The sequence below is a fragment of the Euprymna scolopes genome, chromosome 33 (assembly GCF_053919585.1).
Source record: "Euprymna scolopes isolate OS-2025 chromosome 33, ASM5391958v1, whole genome shotgun sequence".
Taxonomy (NCBI): Eukaryota; Metazoa; Mollusca; class Cephalopoda; order Sepiida; family Sepiolidae; genus Euprymna; species Euprymna scolopes.
The window spans coordinates 21,103,556-21,112,828 of record NC_136514.1 but is presented as its reverse complement, the minus strand read 5'-3'; the positions used below and the strand labels follow the sequence as shown (position 1 = coordinate 21,112,828).

General features: G+C 34.0%; 1 pseudogene; it reads right to left on the bottom strand.

The window, feature by feature from the left end:
- Window positions 1–230: 230 nt before the first annotated feature.
- Window positions 231–364, bottom strand: LOC145258504 (U2 spliceosomal RNA; annotated as a pseudogene).
- Window positions 365–9,273: the final 8,909 nt, after the last annotated feature.

Below are 9,273 nucleotides of genomic sequence, written 5' to 3'. Positions count from 1 at the left end.
ATCCAACAAAACCAGTAATTTTTTTTTTCTATTATATATACATCATTTTCTATAAAATTAAGTGTAGACTTTATAATTAAAACAAAAAATGTTATTCATACTAAAAAAAAAAAACGCTTAGTCATGTCACGTGACGTGACGTCAACATCCACTAATGGCGAACAATTGTACCTATTTATTATGCCTCCCCACGGGACAGTTAGACACCAGGGTCGTTTTTTAACGTGGAGAAAAGGTACAAAAATAAAAATTGTCTCAGTCGTGGAGGATTTCTCCTCCACCGAAAGAGAACAAGAAATAGAAGTGCAGCATCTGAAGAACAGATACTACACTTTGATCTTGACCAAAAGGCCAAGAATGCGAACAATTGTAAATAACAACTTTTTTCACAAAACCAACACCGTCTTTCTTTTTTTTCTCTCTCTTTCTCTCTCTCACCCACTTACTCTTCCCTCTCTCTCACCCTCTTTCTCTTGACGTCACACCACTGTTAAACTGTGGGGGGGGGAACACATTCCCAGGCATTATCTCCTATAGATGCACATTTTATTAGAAATTCAGCTTTCAAAATATTAGACGATAATAAAAATATAAAACCAACACCCTCTTTCTCTTTTCTCTCTCTCTCACCAACTTACTCTTCTCTCTCTCTCACCCTCTTTCTCTTGACCTCCTACTACTGTTAAACTGTGTGTGTGTGGGGGGGGGGAAGAGGCAGCTTGAAAACCAACAAAAACAGTGCACAGTTTCCCAAGCATTTGGGGTGGGAAGGGGGGGAAGAAGCCGAGCGCACAGTTTCGTGTGAGAGAGAGAGAACAATTCTCAACCTATATACTCAACAAATTTTTTATCTACAGATTTGAAAGTTTGTATATAGGGTATTCAGACATATGGAAATATATCTAGCATAATCTATCTATTATATCTATAAAAGTGAAAATGTGTGTGTGTGTGAGGTAGCCAGAGAGAGAGAGAGAGAGAGAGAGAGAGAGAGAGAGACAACAATTCTCAACCTATATATTCAATACATTTTTTATCTACAGATTTGAAAATTTGTATATAGGGTATTCAGACATATGGAAATATATCTAGCATAATCTATCTATTATATCTATAAAAGTGAAAATGTGTGTGTGTGTGAGGTAGCCAGAGAGAGAGAGAGAGAGAGAGAGACAACAATTCTCAACCTATATATTCAATACATTTTTTATCTACAGATTTGAAAATTTGTATATAGGGTATTCAGACATATGGAAATGTATCTAGCATAATCTATCTATTATATCTATAAAAGTGAAAATGTGTGTGTGTGTGTGTGTATGCGTAAGAGAGAGAGAGAACAATTCTCAACCTATATACTCAACGTATTTTTATCTACGGATTTTAAACTTTGTATATAGGGTATTCAGACATATAGAAATATATCTAGCATAATCTATACATTATATCTATAAAAGTGAGAATGTGAGTGTGTGAGAGAGAGAGAACAATTCTCAACCTATATATTCAACAAATTTTTTACCTACAGATTTGAAAATTTGTATATTGGGTATTCAGACATATGGAAATATATCTAGCATAATCGATCTATTATATCTATAAAAGTCAGAATGTTTGCGTGTGGTTGTGTGTGTAAGGTTGCGAGAGAGAGAGAGAGAACAATTCTCAATCTATCTATTCAATAAATTTGTTATCTACAGATTTGACCATTTGTATATAGGGTATTCAGACATATGGAAATATATCCAGCATAATCTATCTATTATATCCATAAAAGTGAGAATGTGTGCGTGAGAGAGAGAGAGAGAGAGAGTAAGTACAATTCTCACCCTATATATTCAACAAATTTTTTATCTACCGATTATAAAATTTGTATATAGGGTATTCAGACATATGGAAATATATCTAGCATAATCTATCTATTATATCTAGAAAAGTGAGAATGTGTGTGAAAGAGAGAGAGAGAAGAGAGAGAGAGAGAACAATTCTCAACCTATATATTCAACTAATTTTTTATCTACAGATTTGAAAATGTGTATATTGGGTATTCAGACATATGTAAATATATCTGGCATAATCTATGTATTATATCTATAAAAGTGTGAATGTGAGTGATGGAAAGAGCAAAAAATTCTCAACCTATATAACCTATAAAAGTGAGAATATGTGTGAGAGAGAGAGAGAGAGAGAACAATTCTCAACCTATATATTCCACACATTTTTGGGCACAGATTTGGAAATTTGTATATAGGGTAGGCAGACATATAGAAATATATCTAGCATAATCTATCTATTATATCTATAAAAGTGAGAACTTGTGTGTGTGTGTGTGTGAGAGAGAGAGAGAACAATTCTTAACCTACATACTCAACAAATTTTTTACCTACAGTTTAGAAAATTTGTATATAGGGTATTCAGACATATGGAAATATATCTAGCATAATCTATCTATTATAACTACAAAAGTTAGAATGTGTGTGTGAGAGAGAGAGAGAGAGAACAATTCTAAACCTATATATTCAACAAATTTTTTATCTACAGATTTTAAACTTTGTATATAGGGTATTCAGACATATGGAAATATATCTAGCATAATCTATCTATTTTATCTATAAAAGTGAGAATGCGTGTGTGTGAGATAGCGAGAGAGAGAGAGAGAAAAAGAGAGAGATAAAAATTCTCAACCTATACATTCAACAAATTTTTTATCCACAGATTTGAACATTTGTATATAGGGTGTTCAGACATATAGAAATATATCTAGCATAATCTATCTATTATATGTATAAAAGTGAGAATGTGTGTGTGTGTGAGAGAGAGGACAATTGTCAACCTATGTATACAACAAATTTTTTATCTACAGATTTCAAAATTTGTATATTGGGCATTCAGACATATTTCAATATATCTGGCATAATCTGTCTATTATATCTATAAAAGTGAGAATGTGTGTGATAGAGAGAGAGAGAACAATTCTCAACCTATATACTCAACAAATTTTTTATCTACAGATTTGAAAATTTGTATATAGGGTATTCAGACATATGGAAATATATCTAGCATAATCTATTATATCTATAAAAGTGAGAATGTGTGTGTGTGTGTGAGAGAGAGAGAGAGAGAGAGAACAATTCTCAACCCATATACTCAACAAATTCTTTATCTACAGATTTTAAAATTTGTATATAGAGTATTCATACAAATAGAAATATATCTAGGATAATCTTTCTATTATATCTATAAAAGTGAGAATGTGTGTGTGTGAGCGAGAGAGAGAGAGAGAGAGAGAGAGAGAGAGAGAGAACAGTTCTCAACCTATACATTCAACAAATTTTTATATATAGGGTATTCAGAAATATCGAAATATATCTAGCATAATCTATTATATCATTAAAAGTTAGAATGTGTGTGTGTGAGAGATAGAGAGAACAATTCTCAACCTATGCACTCTACAAATTTTTTATCTACAAATTAGAAAATTTGTATATAGGGTATTCACACATATGGAAATATATCTAGCATAATCTATCTATTATATCTATAAAAGTTAGAATGTGTGTGTGAGGTAGCCAGAGAGAGAGAGAGAGAGAGAGTAAGAACAATTTTCAACCTATATATTCAACAAATATTTGATCTACAGATTAGAAAATTTGTATATAGGGTATTCAGACATATGGAAATATATCTAGCATAATCTATCTATTATATCTCTAAAATTGAGAATGTGTGTGTGAGAGAGAGAGAGAGAACAATTTTCAACCTATATACTCAACAAATTTTTTTATCTACAGATTTGAAAATTTGTATATAGGGTATTCAGACATATGGAAATATATCTAGAGTAATCTATCTATTATATCTATAAAAGTGAGAATGCGTGTGTGTGTGAGAGAGAGCGACACAGAACAATTCTCAACCTATATATTCAACAAATTTTTTATGTACAGATCTGAAATATCACATTTGTATAGAAGTAGAAATCTTGATACCTACTCTGATACCTAATAAAAGAAAGGACACTCTTTAGGGCGGATTTTGATTATAACAAGTCACTAATTAGAAATTATAATAAACATTCTAATAATTTAAGAATTTTACCAAAATAAAATTGCATGGTAATCACCCAATTTCTGCCACAAAATTTTGATTGGCAGAACTCATAAACATAAAATATATATTTTCTAATTTCATCTTTTTTTTTTCTTTTTACATAATCTGGTTTGATGTTTTCCCAAATATTCAAATCACTATATTTTGCTGCTTAATATCAAATACAGCAACTGAGTTATTTTTATGCATCAAACAATTACATTTTCTCATTCATCCAAACTAATCACTGAACATCAATTTCATATTTTCTTCACTAAAATATTACTATGCTTGATGTCATCAAGTGGAGCGGATCATTTTTTTTCATTTGTTCACACATTTTTCCAATTTATATATATTTTAAAGATTCTTAGCCTATGTCATTGCATACCAATCTGTTTATTAAAAGTTAAGGTTCACTGTAAACACATATGTTACACCAAAATAAAAACGCTTCAGATAATGTCTTGATATTCAATTCAGTTTCTCACATGACATCTTATGAAGTTAGTAGAAATGTTACAGACTTTTGAATCTCAAACACTTTCAATACTGTGCACTGATATTTTCTTTTTTGCAATATAAGCACATTCATGATTTTTTTTACAAACGTTAAAAACTTTCACATTGTGTAGCAATATACTGAAACAATTATAAAAATATTTGTTTTTATTTTGAATGATGCAGGGCATCTGAAGAGAGATTTTTCTAACAAAATGAAAGTATAATTTTTAGCAATAGGTATCTAGGAAAAGGCCACTACATATGTTATAAGTTCCAAATTTCCACAACCTGGCAAATACTGGTACATGCTAGCAAATTTAGATTTGCAATTACAAAATATGATTCTAATTTTTTCCTTTGCTCTTTATTCTAACACTACACTAAGTTTACTGTGTTATTTCGCTACAGTTGATATTGTGTAGAACAATAAGAAAATCATAGTGAACAATGCATTCAACAAAATTTCACACACATTTCTAGATACCTATATCTAATAAGTTCAAAAGAAAGGACACACTTAGGGAGGTATTTTGGTGGTCAAGTCACTAAAAAGAGATTAGCTGGTTTCCCGGCATAGCCCAGGATATAATAAAGATTGACTGAAATACATGTTCTAGCTGGTTTCTAGGCGTTGCCAGGGATGTAATATAGACACATTATGTTGTATATTACCTGTTCTCTTCTCCCTAAGGTAAAACAATTTCATATACATGCTGTAAATTACCTATGCTAGGGATAAAACATGAACAATATCAGTCCTAGGGTAGATAAAACAAATAATACATAGAGAAAGATTCCTCTCCCCTAAGAATCAAACATATGTTCAATATCTGCTTTTGTTTTTTCATTGTTTATACGGTCCCGAGCAACGCCGGGTAGCCCTGCTAGTCTTCTATATATATAAAAGGCAAAAATCGGTGTGTATGTATGTATGTATGTATGTTTGTTTGTAACGCTAAAACTTTTGACAGACACAACCAAAGTTGACAAATTAGGTAGCATATTGCACCTTGATCACCCGGATGACAAATATCGAAATTTCACGTCAAACGGACAACTAGAAGGGGGTTAACTGATCATTTTTCTCCCAGGGGGGCCCCCCAAAAAACCTGTCATTTTAACATTATTCATTAGCTGTCACGTGACGTGACGTCAGCTCAGTAAAATGTCGGCTACGCTGAGCCTCTGACGTACATTAAAGCTGCCTGCGAGGAGTATCATTGATACTATAACACAGTTAAATATTAGTTTAAGAGTCGAACCGTTATTACCAACGGATTTATCGCACTTCAAAAAGAAGAATCCCAAAATTACATAAAAATTGACGTAGGGAAAATGTTTTTATTTTTGCTTGAAGTTTTTTACCGGCGAAGAAAGATGACTATGCTCTTTGCTATAGTTTACCATGTAAACAAGGCTTTAGCCATTTTGTTTTTACCTCCTAACTCTGTTAAACTGGAAGGGGGAGGGGTGGCTATCAGTATAAGGCCGCTTAAATACACGAAAATTACTTTTATACGAGTTTGTTTTCTTATGAATGGAACCGCGTTTATAGGGGGGAGGGGGGAGGAGGCAATGTGCACAGTCTCCCAAGCATTACCTACTATAAAAAAAGATGCACATTTACCCTCTTCTCTCACCCTCTTTCTCTCTCTCTCTCTCTCTTTCTCTTCTCTCTCTCACTCTCTTTCTCTATCACCCTCTTCTCTCTCTCTCTTTCTCTTCTCTCTCTCATCCTCTTTCTCTCTCTCTCACCCTCTTCTCTCTCTCTACCTTTTTCTCTTCTCTCTCGCACCCTCTTCTCTCTCTCTCACCCGCTTCTCTCTCTCTACCTCTTTCTCTTCTCTCTCGCACCCTCTTCTCTCTCTCACCCGCTTCTCTCTCTCTACCTCTTTCTCTTATCTCTCTCTCTCTCTCAACCTCTTCTCTCTCTCTCTCTTACCCTCTTCTCTCTCTCACTCTCTGTGTACACCTTTTTCTCTTCTCTCTCTCTCTGACCCTCTTTCTCTCTCTCTCACCCTCTTTTTCTGCTCTCTCTCACCCTTCTCTCTCTCTCTCTCTACCTCTTTCTCTTCTCTATCACCCTCTTTCCCTGCTCTCTCTCACCTTCATCTCTCTCTCTCTACCTATTTCTCTTCTCTCTCTCTCCCTCTGCTCTCTCTCACCCTCTTCTTTCTCCCTCACCCTCTTCTCTCTCTCTCTCTACCTCTTTCTCTTATCTCTCTCTCTCACTACCCCTCTCTCTCTCTGTCTTACCCTCTTCTCTCTCTCTCTACCTCTTTCTCTTATCTCTCTCTCTCACTACCTCTCTCTCTCTCACCCTCTTCTCTCTCTCACCCTCTTTCTCTCTTACCCTCTTCTCTCTCTACCTCTTTCACTTCTCTCACCCTCTTTCTCTCTCACCCTCTTTCTCTGCTCTCTCTCACCCTCTTCTCTGCTCTCTCTCACCCTCTTCTCTCTCTACCTCTTTCTCTTCTCTCTCTCTCACCCTCTTCTCTCTCTCTTACCTATTTTGTAATATATATATATAGATATATATATATTGTACAAACTATTGTACAAACTATTACCACTTATCAAGGCCTATAGGCCACTCGAGGATGAAAGTTTAAAAGTGCACAGTAGTCAAATTCGGCAAAGATGACGGAACCGCTTTAAGAGGAGGATGAATTATTCAGTGACTCCAACCTATTTTGTTACATATATGTATGTATATATTTTTGTAAAAAATATATATTACTACTTATCAAGGCCCATAGGACACTCGAGGATTAGAGTTGAAAAGTGCACAGCAGTCAAATCTGGGAAAGAGGATGGAACCGCTTTAACGGGAGGATGAGTTATTCAGCGACTCCAACCTATTTTGGTATATATATATTTATATCTATATTTATTTTTAAATATATATTACCACTTATCAAGGCCCATAGGCCACACGAGGATGAGAGTTTAAAAATGCACAATAGTCAAATTCGGCAAAGATGATGGAACCGCTTTAAGAGGAGGATGAATTATTCAGTGACTCCAACCTATTTTGTTATATATATGTATGTATATATTTTTGTAAAAAATATATATTACTACTTATCAAGGCCCATAGGACACTCGAGGATTAGAGTTGAAAAGTGCACAGTAGTCAAATTCGGGAAAGAGGATGGAACCGCTTTCACGGGAGGATGAGTTATTCAGCGACTCCAACCTGTTTTTTTATATATATATTTATATCTATATTTATTAAAAAATATATATTACCACTTATCAAGGACAATAGGCCACTCGAGGATGAGAGTTGAATAGTGCACTGTATAAAAAATACGGTAAAGAGGATGGAACCGCTTTAACGGGAGGATGAGTTATTCAGCAACTCCAACCTATTTTTTTATATATATATATATATATATACTTTTATTAAAAAATATATATTACCACTTATCAAGGACAATAGGCCACTCGAGGATGAGAGTTGAAAAGTGCATAGTAGTAAAATTCGGGAAAGAGGATGGAACCGCTTTAACGGGAGGATGAGTTATTCAGCGACTCCAACCTATTTTTTATATATATATATATATATATATATATATATTTATAACAAAAATATATTACCACTTATCAAGGCCCATAGGCTACTCGAGGATAAGAGTTGAAAAGTGCACATTAGTCAAATTCGGGAAAGAGGATGGAACCGCTTTAACGGGAGGATGAGTGATTCAGCGACTCCAACCTATTTTGTTATATATATATATATATATATATATATATATTTTGTACAAACTATATATTACCACTTATCAAGGCCCATAGGCATCACGAGGATGAGAGTTTAAAAGTGCACAGTAGTCAAATTTGGGAAAGAGGATTTAATCGCTTTAATAGAAGGATGAATTATTCAGCGACTCACACCTGTTTTGGTATATATATATATATATTTATAAAAAAATATGTATTACCACTTATCAAGGCCCATAGGCCACTCGAGGATGAGAGTTAAAAAGTCCACAGTAGTCAAATTTGGGAAAGAGGATGGAACCGCTTTAACAGGAGGATGAGTTATTCAGCAACTCCAACCTATTTTGTTATATATATATATATATATATATATATATATATATATATTTTTCATAAAATATGTATTACCACTTATCAAGGCCCATAGTCCACTCGAGGACGAGAGTTGAAAAGTGCACAGTAGTCAAATTGGGGAAAGAGGATGGAACCGCTTTAACGGGAGGATGAGTTATTCAGCGACTCCAACCTTTTTTTTTATTTTGTAAAAAATATATATGACCACTTATCAAGGCCCAGAGGCCACTCGAGGATAAGAGTTGAAAAGTGCACAGTAGTCAAATTTGGGAAATTTGTTATATATCTATTTTTTTGTTACTTAGGCATTTCCACTTATCAAGGCCCAGATACATCTCGAGGATAAGAGTTAAATGTGCACAGTAGTCAATTGGACAATAAGGCCCAGAGGCCACCCGAGGATAAGGGTTGAAAATGGCAGTAGTTAATTGGACAACATAGTAATCGTTAGTAATGGAAAGTCGGGAAATTTGTTATATATATATTTATATTTTGTTTAGATAGGCATTACCACTTATCAAGGCCCAGAGGCCACTAGAGGATAAGTGTTGAAAAGTGCAGTAGTCAATTGGACAAAATATAGTAATTGTTAGTAATGGA